The following is a 15756-nucleotide window of genomic DNA, read 5'->3' as shown; positions in this document are numbered from 1 at the left end:
CTGGTGATCGAGGCCTATCAGGGGGCCAGCACCGGGGAGGGACCGCGTGAGGTTGGATGGCCGCTCCCCTCCACACCCCCAATTGGGGTTGATGGGGAGGCTGGCCAGGCTGGGGGAGGGGCTGCAGGAGGTTGGCTGCGGGAGCACACTGACCACCACGGGGCAGCTCCTGCGTCAAGTGTCTTCCCGCCCCCTAGTGGTCAGTGAGCATCATAGCGACTGGTAGATCAGTTGTTCGGGTCATTTGGTCATAACGGTCTCTTAGGTTTTTACACACAGAGATTTTACTGTGGGGTTTTTTCTCTCTTTTCTCCTTTTACCCCACATCTGCCTTTTGGATTTATATTGTTCTATTTTGCCAAGTACAATTTCTAGAAATTGTTTCAGTTAAAGTTTAAGAATGGTTAAAATAATGTCCTCCCATTTGAATTGAACAGTGGTTTGGTTGGGTATAGAATGTTTATGGCAGTTATATTTTCTTCTTGCATCCAGTGTTGTTAATGAGAAGACTTATGTCAATCTGATTCTTATTCTTTTGTAGAGGATCTTTTTCTTTCCCCTTGCTGTAAGGTTTTTAGATTTCCTCTTTATCTTTGGCGGTCTGAAATTTTTCTACAACATCGGTAGATGTGGGTTATTTTATATGCCTCCTGTTCAATACCTAGTAATCCCTTTTAATCTAAAAATGCATGTCTTCATCAAATTGGATGTTTCTTCTATTATTTTTTTTAAAACTCTTTATTTCTATCTACTTTCTGTGTTCTTTTCTTCCAGATCTCTCTTAGAACTTCTGGTTCCTTAATTTTTCTTTGCCATTTTTTTTTTGTGTTCTGAGATTTTTCAATTAGATCTTCCAACTACATGTTCTCTTCCCAGTTCTATGCATTCTGCTGTACATATACTAATTTTTCCTTTTATTTCAACACCTTTCTATGTCCAAGATTTCTAGTTGAGTCTCTTTATTTGAATGCAGATTCCTCCCTCATCTTTCTGTATTTGATGTGTTCATTTGATGGCTTTAGTTCTCAGAACTTGGGTTGGTTGAGTCTGCTGATTCTGTTTATTAGATGTACTTTCTTAAATGTTGGATGAGCCTTGTTTTGTAACTGACTTTCATATCTTTGACTTTCTGTTTGCCAAATGAGAGTTGGACTATACTGTCTGTTGTCTCTGAAGATAAACCAGAGGTAGATATACTGCTAGCTGGGATGCTCAATAGCTAGTTTTCTGGTCACAGAGAACCCCAGGGAGCTGTTTTACCTCTCAGATCCAATGCCACTGCTTACTACTTCTGCCTGGGAAACACCCTCATGATGCTACCCTCACAAGTGTGTCCTGTATGGTGGTGGTGGGAAGAGAAGATAAGCCATCTGGTCTCTCCTAGTATGATATTGTAGAAGTCACATTGATCATCTAGAGCTCCTTAGTGGTCCTTTCTGTTTCAGTGTCCAAACCTTAGCACTTACACAGAGTATCTGAAGCCACTCCTAACTGAGAGCAGACCCCTCCTGGGTGTGTTTAGGGCTACGGCTTCATCATTTATTCATATTCCATCTGCCTCAAGCCTTTCAGGAATTCTTTATAACTTCTGGTCTATAGAGAGTCACCCTTCTTGCTTTACAGCACTGTTATGGTTCATTTTATTCTATATATTTGGGGTAAGAAAAGGACATTGTAGCATTTGCTCAGTTTATCATGTTAATAGCATCTCTGGCATTTTGTTTGCAAATTTGTTTTTGATTCATAGCTGTACAAGAACTGTAAACATAAGGGTACATATCCAATTTATTGTACACATTTAAGTAATATCACAATTGAAATAATTGAACAACACAGGGAAATCACCAGTTTTTAAAATATTCTTAGAAACGGTGTCTATATATTATTTCTGTTTAAGAGGTATTGTTCTGGGCTTTTGAATGAGACCTTACTTTGTCTAGACTAGATTCAAAAATTACAGAGGGAGAGACTAAAAATAATATTTTCCCCCTGCCTCCTGCCTCCTGCCTCAGCTGTGAAGTTTTAATGATTGAAGCAACACAAGGGCTATTATTCTCTGGAACGATCCCTGTCTCAGGCTGTAGCAGTATATTTTGGTCCTGCCAACCTGCTGGTCAAGCAGAACAGGTGGAAGAAAGGGAAAAATAGCTGATACATAAAGGGCAAGGCTTATGCAATGTTTTTAGAATGTCAATTAGTATTCAAACATATTGTATTGACTTGTCTTGACAATCACCAGGATGCTTTGATGTTAGTGGGTTGGGTATTATCTCCATTTTACACATAAGAAAAACAAGCTCAGTGAAAGAAGTCACCTGTCCAAGGTACCACAGCTGCTCTCAATTAGGAAGCCAAAGTCCTTTACAAGGTGTATCAGTCAGCATCCCAGCAGGACAAAGACAGCACACAGAGCTTAGGATAATTCAAGGCGGGTTTAATAAAGGGGCTACTTACAATGGTGTGGTGAGGTATAGAGAAAAGACACGTGAGGGTCCCCAGGCCAGTGAGAGGGAATCAGTTACCACCACCAGGTTTGATGGAACAAAGGGAGGAAATGGTTACTGAATGGGCTCCTAAGCTTTGGTCAGGCTGGTAGAGCCCAAAGACCCCTCTCTAGATAATAGGTTTAAATGAATTTGATAAAATACTTAAAATTACAAAAGCAGCCAATTCTATTAAAATACCACGAGTAAGTATTTATATAAAAATAAGTTTGTGATGTATTACTATAAATGCTTTACCTAATAAGATCTGATGGTAAGTCTAGCAAAGACAACAATTTCAGAGTAGTGATGAACATAAAGATACGTGGACATATCTGCATCTCTGTAGAGTGATATGAAAAGAGCCATGATGGCAGCCACAGGTATTGCTTTGCCACTATGATGTGCTGTCCAGCTTGACAATTAAAGGAAATGCCAAATGTTGGTCAGAGGTCAGGGAATATAAAGATTTATTTTCATGTTCTCCATGAAAGGGGGAAGTTTATAGATTTCCTGAACTCTATCCATAGATCCCAGAGTAACAGCAATAGAAATTTATTTTCTCACAGTTCTGGAGGCTGGACATCTGAGATCAAGGTGTGGACTAGGTTAGTCACTTCTGAGGCCTCTCTCCTTGGTTTGTAGATGGCTGCCTTCAGCCCGTGCCTTCAGGTGGTCTTCTGCCTTTGCCCTAATCTCTTATTCTCTTAAGGATACAATTGGATTGGATTAGGGATCACCCTATGATGTTATTTGAACATGATCACTGCCGTGAACCAATTCCAGCATGTCATAATTTCAAGAGTTTCATCAAAAGGTTGATGAGACTTGGGGACTCAACAGGGTAGAGTCACACATGTAGTCACCTGTTGGGAATGGCTAAAGGCTTTCCCCCAAACCTGAATAGGAAACTGATTGTGGCTTCCAGACAGTTAAAGGGCATCTTAATCTACATGTTATTGCCTCCTACTGGCCAAACACCTGAACAGCCGTAGGCTATTCCCCAAACTGACAATGCCTTTGTACCCTTTGAAACCTTACCCTTTGAAGTGTATTATCTCCACCTTGCCTTAGGACAAATTGTGTTAATAAAAGCAAGGGTCCTAGACAAGGAGGCACACTTCAGTTCCTTTAGCTGAAGCTCCTCTGACCCCCAATGCCTTTCAAAATTATAACTCGTCTCCGGACTCTTTATTAGTCTCTGGATTTCTATGTCATCTATGCGCAGCCCCTTTTCCAGATTCCTGAACCCTTCTTGATGCTGGGACATGAACCCCGGCAGATCACCTCTTTAAATACCCCATCTCCAAATATAGTTGCATTGCGGAGTTTAGGGACTTCAACATAGGAATTTTGAGGGAACCTAATCATCCCAATACAGAGAGGATTCTGTGAAGATTATGGTAGTTCTCCTGTTCCAGAAAAAAATCTTAATCCCCATACATTTCTAGGCATCTTAGTGTTCCTTTATCCATTTCAAGAGAGTCCTACCTCCACAGTCCTGTGGTCACCAGTCTGACTATGGTGCCTCCAGTGGGAGACGTTGGAAACCCCTAGTCAGACAAGAAAACAGCTCTTCTCAGAATTATGTTCCATCCCAATGTTCTTCGTGCTGATTGTATTGATTGTGTTAACTAATCATTGCATGATGCCTCTTTCTTTGAGGAAACTGTAATTGAAAGTGTTCTTGATATTCATTTGTCTAGTCTATGTCAAGGTTAAGAGCTGGACCTCTGTAATCAAACAAATGTATATTTAAATCTCAACTTTTATACTCCTAGGTAGTCAGTTATCAAATTTTCTCAGCTCCTTCTTTTTAATTATAGTTATAATTATATGTAAACTATATACTTACATATGTAAATATAGGGGTTGGCAAAAGTAGGTTTACAATTGTGAGTATATGAAACACAGAGTTTATTTTTGTATGATTAATTATTGTATTATTTTCCATATGAACAACTGGAAACCTACTTCTGCCAATCCTGTATATAAGTCATGTATATTATCTAAAACATATTTTATAAGTTTTATAATATGTAATACTTACATATAGATCATATATGTAAAGATAGTCTTCATTATAGTTCCTACATCATGGATTACTATAGATAATAAATGAGGTGATGCATTTAAAAGCTACATAAATGTTAGTTGATATTTAGTACATGTGTTAAATGTGGACTGTGTGCTATACAACAGAGATCAGAAATAAAGCTAAATTGCCTATCCCGATAAAATCCATCATTTATTATGAAAATAGCCAAATCATGTGACAAGTATTAGGAGAGACACAAGAACAAGGTACCAGGAGAATACGACATGGAAGGCTCCCTGAAACAGGTTTCTTTTCTGCTTAGTCTTGAAGGAAAAGAGCGAAAGAAGAGATTAAAGAATTTTACAGGCACAGGGAACAGTGTATGCAAATCCATGCAGGCATGAGGACTAAGCCTTTGCAGGGAAATCAAAACAGGTGTGGACGCTGAGAAGATAAAGTGTGATGAAAGGTGAAATGAGGTGGAGAGTGAAGGGAGCAGGTCCTGAATTTCTGCAGTGGGCTGGGTCTGCCTTCAAAGAGAATGATTCATGTGGGAAACTGGGTCAGAGCTGTTTCTGCTGAAGGTAAGGATTAATGGCTATCTATGTGTTGCTGTTCTTGTAAAAAAAAATTAATAGTATGATTGTCTTCCTGTAGGTCTGATGCATGTTCCCAACATGGTCCCTCATTTAATTACCTGTAGAAGACACGAGCACCAACATGATTTCTGCCTCCACCTTGTTGTGACTCATGATGGGAATTCTGAGTAACAGGTCCTTGTCACTCCGAAACCTTGCCTGAGATTAGGTATCAGGAGAGGCATGATGGGAACTGTTGGTGCCAACACTCTTCTTAGCTATAGCTTCTCTCCTTTTGGCCTCATATTCTGCCTTTCTTTCCCCAGTTTTTTCATTTTTCCTTCCAACCATACTTTAGACCTAAAAAGCCTTTGTTTAGTCCTTTCAATGTGACTTTGACACAAAAGTTTTTTACTACTTATGATAAGCTGAGAATCATAATCCACAAACTTTTATTAAGTATCTCCTGTGTGTTCATTTTTTAAAAATTTCTTTATTGATTAAGGTATTACATGTTTCCTTATCCCCCCATTGCCCCCACCCCCCACTCATGCCCTCACTCCCCAGTTGTCTGTGTCCATTGGTTCCTGTGTGCTCATTTTTACAACAGCTTTGTCATTTTCATTTTATGAATGAAGAAACTGACTTTCAGAAATAATCGAGTGCTTTGCTCATCGATATCTATGTCCTCTTTCTTATGAGACTGCTTTAACCACTCAGATCTGGTGGGGTCACATGACTAGTTCTCACCAATAATATAGTGGAAGCAACACTTCACCTTGACCCAGGGAGGTTAAACGTGCACAGACCTTCTCTTCACGCTTGCTTCCCCTTTATCACTTGGTTTGGACTGTCCATAATAAGAAGTGAACATCTATTGTTTATGTCTGATCCATTGTGCTTTGAGGTTTGTTTGCTAAAGCAGCTGGTTTTCCCTAATCAGCACATAACTTGATGATGGCAGAGTCAGAAATACCTACTGTAGGTGAGGGACTGTGTTTGTTTAAAAATGTGTGAGCATGAAAGAAAACAGTTGGGCCCTTGAGAAGCTTTAAGGCTAATAAGGCCCTGAGATATGGCCAGAAATGGTATGATGCAAAATACAAGTGCAAAAGGATGTCTACAGAAAAACAAAAATTTAAGGGCATAGGAATGAAGAGAACACATAAGCTGTGCCATTGTGTAATGAGGGAGGGTTTTCAGGAGAAGGGTGGAGTCTGTGGACTGGGAGGATGGGTAGCATGCCCAGATGAAACCACGGAAGGAATGACAAATACATGACACAGTGAGTTGTTCAGTGGGATACAGATGGGGTGTTTGAGCAAATGCAGTCATAGAATGGGGCCACATCGTGGCAGACACCAAATGCCAGGTTAATGAATGACTTTGAGCATCATTTACAGGTTTGGCTAAGGGTTGTCACCAACACATATTGGCTGAAAAATCTTGAAAATAAGTGGCTGATCATGCCCTCAGAGTTTGATAACTGTTTACAGGGATGGTTTTATCACTCCCTGGAGCTCAGACCACAGAGGGTTTTCATATATGGGAGCTGGTCTCCTAATACAGAAGGAGTCAGAGAAGATCAGAGATTGCTAGGGGTGGGGGGACAGTTAGGAACAGCATCCAGAATTGGTCCACCCTGGTGAGGTTCAAGACTCTGAACACGGTTGAAGGTAAAATGACCTCAAGAGATTTTAGATTCTGCTCCATTTAGGGCTTGCTCAGGGTCAGGATAGCAAGAATCTTTTCTCCCTAGGAGTATGTGTACATATGGAAATAACAAGGTTGGCGTTGGATGTCACAGCAGTGATGGCCGCGCTGGGGAGCCATGTGCCTTGAAATCAGGTCACTTAGAAAAAAAGTCCTGCAAAGTAAAAGCTCACATGAAGCTAGCAATTTAGGTCCTTTTCATAGCCTGACTTTGTGGTCCTTCTTATCACTAAAAACTACGAAAGTGACTCTCTGGGTACATATCTCTTTAAAGTTTGAGTATCTCATTATTTTTGTAGTGCACACATAGATCTCAAGCTTTAAGAGTTTGGGGTGTTTTTTTTGTTTTGTTTTGTTTTGTTTTATCACTGTAGCTAGAAGCAAAAATGCCATCCAGCTGCTAATCTGTCTGTGCCAAATCAGGTTTCCTCTGACTTCTGCGTCTTATCCAGCAAGAATCCTCCAAGGTACAGAGGGTCAAGCTGGAAAGAGATAGTGACAACTTTGAATTTTTTTTTCAGACAAATCAGTTAGGTATCAGATCCCTCTTGGTTGGAAAAAACACTTCCCCCTGTCTCCCAAGTTCTGTTAAATTTCCCTGTAGGGAATTTCAATACAGCATGCCCACCATTTCAAGGCACAGTCACGAATACCACGTCACATTTGTGTAGAAGGGACGGGAAGGGAAGAGAATATAGCCAACATTTATTTAGCATTTTCTATCTACCACATGCTTCCTATTTATTATTTAGGCATCAAAACAATCGTATACTATAGGAATTCATTCTTCCGATCTGTACAGAATAGGAAACCAAAGTTTAGTTGCCTTAAACGTATCCAAGGTCATATAGCTGTAAAGGACAGAGATAAAGCAAGTTTGTCCCAACTTGAGAATTCATGCCATTAAATTGTTTATAACCAAATATGCAATACAATCACAGAAGTTTCATGAAATGACCTAAGAAGATGAAACAGTCTGTATAAACATGAGTGCTAAATCTCATTCATAAACACTGACAAAAACTAACGTAAAGCAATAATCAACTGATATCATTTTAAGATGTACCCAGGGAGAGGTGATGCTTGAGTAGATTTAAGCTTGCTCATTTACAGACACTATCAATTTGTAAACAACATTACACTGAGTATTATAATACAATATACATTTTGCTTGCTCTTTACTTAATGCATTTATTTCAAAAGGTCCTCTTTAGAGCTCATTGTCATTAGGTCTGAATAATCCTAATGAAATATGATAATAACTTTTATATATTTTTATTGATTCCAGAGAGGCAGAGAGAGGGAGACAGAGATAGAAACATCAATGATGAAGGAGAATCATTCATTGGTTGCCTCCTGCACGCCCCCCCCTCCCCCCACTGGAGATCAAACCCGAAACCCAGGCATGTACCTTGACCTAGAATTGAACCGTGATCTCCTGGTTCACTGGTCGGGCAAATATGATTCTTGATAGATTTATGCACAAAGCTGGTTCTTCTTGGATTCACTCACATATAAATTCACCAAACACCGGGTTTTAGGATCAAGATGATAAAGCTTTGGCCCTAGCCAGTTTGGCTCAGTGGATAGAACCTCAGCCCTCAGAGTGAAGGGTCCCAGGTTCAATTTCAATCAAGAGCAGTGTGCCGAGCCAGCTCAGTAAAGGGTTTGGTGAGCCTGAGGGAGGGCGGTGAAGGATTTAGAAAAGACAGACAAAGAGAATAAGCTGTGTCTCTAGGTGGCTCTCCTGTGCCTGGCTGAGGCCACAGAGAGAGATCCAGATGGCAAGCTGAGCCTTTATTTTATAGCCAGAGGTAAACAAGGTAGTGGTCACCATAGTTACAATGTTCTTGTGAGTTTCACTTGTTTTGGAAGCACTTGCTGCACCTCCCTCAGCCCATTAGCTACCCAGATAGGATCTAGGGAGGTCATAAGGTCAAGCTTAATTATGCTAAGAGGGCTGTGCCCTCTAAGCTGGGACTTGTTTGTGGCTTTGCCAACAGGTCAGTCTGAGGCTTAACCCTATAGCTGCTCCCTTCAGGCACGTACATTGGTTGCAGGGTGCGTGCAGGAGGCAACCAATTGATATCTCTCCCTCACATCGATGTTTCTCTCTCTCTCCTTCTCTCTTCTACTCTAAAAAAAAATCAGTGGAAAAATATCCTCAGGTGAGGATTAACAAAAAAACATAAACAAACAAACAAAAAGATGCTGAAGCTTTGTGTTCAAGAAATTCAGTCTCCTAGTCAGAAGAAAAATAAATATGCAGTCATAAAATAACAAGGTAAGTGCTGTGGGGGAGATTCTACATGAAGAACAGGAAGGGATGGGGCACCTACCTCACTAGGGTGAGGCTTCCTGGAGATGGTGACACCAAACACTGAAGGGTAAGGAGATGCCGGCTTGGTGGACAGGCTGGGAGGGATGTCACAGGTCATGGCCATTACCAGAAAATCATATCTTTACTTGTTCAATCCTGTGTCGTGTGGTTTTACAAGGGAGGATCCCTGTTCCCTCTCACAGAATAGATGGGACCATGAAGGTTTGCCATACATCCATTCTCTTAAATCTTTCCTAACAAAGGCATTTCATCAGGTGCTAAAGAGATGCCAACATGTAGAAGTACTTCTGAGGGTAGCAAGATGCTGTCTGTGAGATACTGCAGCAGTAACTAAGGGGCATTGAAAAAATATACTTCTGGAGAGAAATCAGAAAACCAAGTCATCACCGCTTGGCAAAGTTCTGTCAAGGTCAGTTCAGATCCTATTATCCTGCTTCTCTGATAATAATAGCACCTTTTTTTCTGACTCACAATTTTCAAAGGTCATTCACCTGTGATCTCCTCTAAGCAGCTGATGAAGGGGCAGACCTTGGAGGACCAGGAGTGCTTTCCACCAGACCTCAAGGTTAAATAACATTTTAAATGGGACATGTGAGATACTGAACAACTGCTGATCCATCCTTCTGGGTTTCATACTCAAGGATGGCTTCATGGAAAGAAAAGCTGGCCTCCACATTACTGAGCTTAACATTTAGGAATATTCCAAGAATATCCAGCAAGATCAGGCTTGGATTTGCTTTCTCACTGCTTCTGCCCTCCAGCCCCAAAAGATAACAAAGACTTTAACCTCACTAATGAAAGTCCATGATTTTAGGACTTTTTGTTTAGCTACTAATTTAGAACAATGGGCTTAATATCCTCTTTCTCTAAACTCCCTGCTTCTATAAGCACCGACCACCCACTCACACAGTCTAAGAATTACTTTTCCAGGTTCTATGGCACTGCCCACGAGTACCCACACCTCATCTTCACTGGCCACCTTATGGCAGTGGATGATGCATGAAGATTGGATCAGTTATCCTGCCACTTCCGGTCAGGTTGCCAGAGTCCCATCTGCCAATTGGAGCTGGATTTTCACTGTTCAAGGCCCTACCCAGGCCAAATAATAAACTCTAATCCCACTGGTTTCCCAACAGCCTGCTGCAGCAACCGCGCCACACCCACAGTGATGAATGCACCATCAGGGTTCTTCATTGCAGGAGGGGGACACTGGGTAACCTAAATGGAAACAAGTGTATCAAAACATATTGCTTGACAGCGGAGGAGGCTGTGTGTATGTGGGCAGGGAGTCCGTGGGAAATCTCTGTACTTTCTGCTCAATTTTGCTGTGAATCTAAAACTGCTCTGTAAAAGATAAAGCCTATTTTTTTAAGCACATTAGATAGTGCAGGCTTTCTAGAGAAGTCAGAGAACCAGACTTGGAGGCTACACAAGAGAAAGGCAAGCCACAGAACTGGTCCCCAAACCGCCATTGCCTCGGAGTGGGCATGGGATTGGACATAGGATGCTGCAGCTAGAAACTTGACTAGGTCGCCTCTGCCAGGCAGTTGTTGCTGTTATTAATATTAATTTCTACTGATAGCCAGAAAGGAGGACATATAGCCCCTGCTTTGAGGGCCACTAACCACCCACAGAAAGTCAGGGAACAGTTCTGGATGAGGGAGCCTAAGTCATTTGCTGCCATAGAGTGGTTTCCCCAGGAGTGGACTCTGAGATAAGAATTAGTATGCAAGTGAGTTATTAAAGAAGAGCTTACTAATATATGGTATAATATGAGAATATTCAGTATATGATATGGCAATGCAATCATCTCATCTACATTCAATTCCTACATTTGGGAGTCAGTGTAGTAGAGTAGAAAACTTTTCAGTGAAAACATCTTGAATTTTAGATATGACACTAACTATCTGTATGCTCTTACTTAAGTAAGATTGCCAGAAAAAAATAAAAAAGGAAGGTCACCCAGTTAAATCTGTATTTCAGATGACTAACAATTTCTTTTCTCAGTAAGGATATCCCAAATATTTCGTGGACATACATGTACTAAAAATTATTCATTGCTTATCTGACATTCAAATTGAACTAGGCCTTCTGTGATTAGATTGCTGAATCTGGCAACCCTCTATGTATTTAAGTTACTTCACTTCTCCGATCCTTGATTCTCTTTCTGGGACTTGCTTTTCCATCCCGTGAGACCGCAGGACACACTCCCTGGGTTTTCCAGCACAGTTGATTTCCACTGCAGCAGCATGGGAGACAAGATGCGAGAGTTAAGGTGTTTTTATGTTTCCTTCCCCTGGTGAAACAGGATCCAGACAAGCGTTCCCTTATCAGATGGAAGCCTGTAGGACAAGGGCCCGGTGCATTATCTCTGTCACAGCTGACTGCCTCCCCAGCTGGCCTGCAAACATATTCCCCTGGCACCGCCTTGCTCCCGGCTTGCAGCAGGCAGCTGATGGCAAGATTGGGCTGCTGGTCCCTACATCACTCCCAGTGGCTCCTCCTCCCTTTGCTTCTTCTGTTCATGACATTAAAAAAAATAAATAAATAAAATCCCAACCTTTATTTTACTGAGCATCTGCTTCTCTGGGACTTCTTATCTCTCAGGCCAGAGCTACCTCAGGGAAACCCACAAAGTGTGATGTTCAGGCAGTATTGCACATAATAACCCCAGAAGCCTGTTTTTTTAAGTTGGAGAAAAATTTATTAGCCTTATTAACTTTCCAACTGTGTCTGTTGTATCATTTCTAGGGATTTTTGAAAGACGGGGGAGGTAATACCATATGCTTGTTCTGTGATCTTAAAACGAAACCCAATTCCCTAAGCAGAGCTTGTGCAATGCGTTGTGCATACTTGCTGTGTCTCCCTGATCCCTAGAAGCAGAGCGGGGTGCAGCTGTGCCTGCCCAGGTACTGTATTGATTCACGGAGGCTTGGAGCTGGCCTACCAGGGTCTAGTGGCTGGGTATCCGCAGAGCTGTGAGCAGAGCCCGCCTTTCCCATTCCCTCAGATGACCTCTCTCCACTGCTCACTGCTGTCCCTGGGGAGGCAGGACACTCAGCAAAGTGAGCGCCTGGGTTCTATGCAAAAATGTGGTTCAGAATCTCCTAAGAAAGCTACATGCACAGTTAGTGAGAGGGGCTCTGCACAGGGTTGCTGTCTGCAGGTGTTGACCCTGAACTCTATTTTCATTCATCTCTGTATCAGTGAATTATTGAGCTATGTTTAGTCTGGAGTCTTTAGGATCAGGCCAGGAGATAAGGAGATATATGAAAACCACTACTGAATCTCCTGTTGAGGGGCATAATTGATTGGCAGCCCCAGACTCTGCCCTCTGGATCCACCTCCAGGGCAATAGTGAGGTCGCACTCCTCACAGGCCAGTGATTGAACACAGTGGGATTCTGCATAAGCCCTTCCCTACATGGCATGGGCTTCCTCAACTACGAGACTGTCTCTAGGACTCCCATCTGCCTGGTCAGGCCTGTCTCAGAGCTGCCCTGCAGCCCTGGAGTCTTCCAAGGCAGCCCCCCTCCGCCCCACCTCCCCAGGGCAGATCTGCATCTCCACCTGAAAACCCTCCATACCCACCCCTGCTCCTTCTCTTTTCCCAGCACAGGCATTTCCCCCAATAGGTTTCTTGGTATTTGCTTCTCCTTGGAGGATCCAGACTCAGAGGTGGTCCAAGGAAGCATGAGGAGGGCTGGGGAAGAAAGACAAGGAAGGAAGAAGGAAAGTCAACAGAACATGCTGGCATGGCTACCACCCTCAGCAATGGGGGCTCGACCCTGCTCAGAACCTTCTGAGAAATGGTGTGCAGCTCACCTCAGATAGATGTCACCAAGGGGCCAATAAGCCAGGAGTCATTATTCTCACCTCCTTCCCCCTCCCCGTGAGGGCCACCCCAGGGGCATTCACTGCCTTGCAGTTAGGACTTCCAGATGCCTACATCGCCTCTGAGGTGACTCTGGGACTGGGGCAGGCAGTCCAGTTCCAGAGCCCAAGCTCAATGGCTAAGCTATGCCCTTCAGATGTAGTATAACATTTGAAACCTTAAGTTTGAAACTAATATGATATCCATCTGTTACTTTGTTGTGGTCAGAAATTAGAGACAATTTGTGAAAAAACATCTTTCTCACAAAAATATTTCATCTGGTAGAGTGGAAAATTTATCCAGCTAGCTGCTAGAAGACCTTGGCTACTTTCTTAGCTGTGTGACCTTGGGTAGAAGATTTAACCTCTCTGTGCTTCAATTTTCCATACATCAAAAGCAGGAAAGGAGATAGTAGTCCACCTTGCTGAACTCATGGAGTTATTCTGAGGATCTTTGGCGTGCAGGTATGTGAAGGAGCTTTGTAAACTGTCAAGTGCTATCCAAGTAGAATGGATTATGCTTCTTGAATAACCTTGAACTTTCTCCCTAGGTCCCGGCTGTGCTCTGTTTCTGAAACAAATGCACACATTGTGTCGCCCTGCCTCCCCTGCCCTGGTGCCCACAGTGTCACAGGAGCCGTCTTCTGATTACAAACCTAGTTGCTCAGTCTCACCAGGACAGGATGTTTCATTCTACTCCAACACAGCTTAGATAACACAGAGTTAAGAGTCTGTAATTCATCCTTCATTGATCACTGTTCTCGACTGTTACACGCTTGTCTGAACCCCATCCCATTCACTTGTAACGCCAGAGGCTTAAGAACAATGAATGGATTCATGTCTCATGTCAGTTCACCCACTCCCTAAGAAGGCCCTGAATCTTACTGGGTCATTCACCACTTTGAGACCCTGATGAAAGCCAAGGCCTCTCTCCTCAGGAAAAAAATAAACATAAAAACACATAAGCTACACACACACACACACACACACACACACACACACACACACACACACACACAGCTAGGTACAATTTTGCAGGATTCACGGTCCCTCTGAAACCAGGGACTGCCAGTCCGTGGTAAAACATTTGATCTCTGATGTCAGTTAGATCAAGTTTTAAATACCGGTCGTATATACGGTATCTTAACAATAATGCTGGTGCACAGTAAGTGCTCAATCAATAAGAGCTGCCTTTATCTTTAAGGCAATACACAGTCTCCAGAAACATTACACAATCCCAAGAAAGGTTCAAAAACAAACAAATAAAAAGATGGGCAGCTTAAAAGAGAGATTTCCTCTTTCTACAGGGAAAAGTTTTATTTGCAACCTTGGACCAGGCCAGTGTTGGCTCTCCCTCTGCTGGCTGTGGTTAACACACACCCTTCGTTTCTGTTCGCATGAGTGGTCCTGGGGAGAAGGCAACTGGACAGAGGAAGGTGGAAGACTGGGAGTTAGGGGGCTTGTGGATTAATTTTGAGCCAGAGAACATCCTGGAAAAGCTACAGGGGAGTATGTCTGCCCTCTGTTTCTCTCCCTTTGCTCATTAAGCCTTAACTATTGTTTTGGCTGACACACTTCTGGGTCTCTGCTTTGGGGAGGTGTCGGAGGTGTCATGATAGGAGATGAATAAAATATAGCCCAACCCACAAATGCTGAGTCTCATCCTTTCTGACTTAGAGTTTCAGGAAGTCAGACAGCACAGATTTACACAGGATGGGGTCATGGTTAAAAACAAGGGCTGTGAACTCTGCTCCCCAGCTCTGCCCTAACTGGTAGGGTTGTTGATTCACTGAAGCTTGGGTGCTCAGAGCCTCAGTTTTCTCATCTATAAAATGGGACCAATCATAGTCCCTACCTTATAGCATTGTAATGAGGGTTAAATAGTGTGTTGGGTGTAGTGGAGGGTCTACCAATAAAAAAAATAAACATAATAATTGGTAGATAATAGCATTATTTTATTCTATCATGGGAATAGCATTTATAAAACCTTTATTATTTTTTAAATTCCATAATAATACTTTCTTGTTAGGTGTTGTTAAACCACTTGTAATTGCTAGAATTTGGCCAGTTTTGAACTACAAAACCAGGAAATATTCACATGGTTCAAGAACTAGAAAATCCAGCTTAAAAACCTAGGAATCATCCAGAGTACCACCATCCAGAGATACACACTTGCATATCCTTCTGACTTCCTGTATACCATATATATAAATAAATAATGCTGATTCAAAGTAGAAGTGCAATCCTGTCAGGTCAGGTTTTTTAAAAAAAAATCAATCTGACTGGTGAAGTGGGGGGTAGTTCAAGTATCCCCAGTGGATACCAGGATAATGGGTAGAGTGTATGACATGCCCCCCAACATCCACTCTGCTCAAGGGGGAATTCCGGGCTGTTCACCTGTCCCTCCCCTGTCACCTGTCACTTAACCTGACCTTTCCCAAGGACAGCATGCTGACTCAGCAGGTACCCTTGGCTCTGACCAGTGAGGGATAGGGCCTTGACAAGTGATTTCATCAGCTCCTTAAACATGAGATGAATTGTTGCTTTAACTTTAGGATTTCCCAACCACCCTGGGTAATCAGAGTTTCTGCTAGAGCAGAATTACTTATTAGAGTAACACTGTGATAGTCACAGCCTCCATCTTATTGTCCCAAGCATTTTGCCAGCCTCACTATTTTTGGAATGGAAACGTAGCTATCAGGTGGTGCACAGCCTAGCTGGGCTTCCCAAA

The sequence above is a fragment of the Myotis brandtii genome, unplaced genomic scaffold (assembly GCF_000412655.1).
Source record: "Myotis brandtii unplaced genomic scaffold, ASM41265v1 scaffold547, whole genome shotgun sequence".
Classification (NCBI taxonomy): domain Eukaryota; kingdom Metazoa; phylum Chordata; class Mammalia; order Chiroptera; family Vespertilionidae; genus Myotis; species Myotis brandtii.
The sequence above is the reverse complement of the archived record's forward strand: the minus strand, read 5'-3'. Positions refer to the sequence as shown.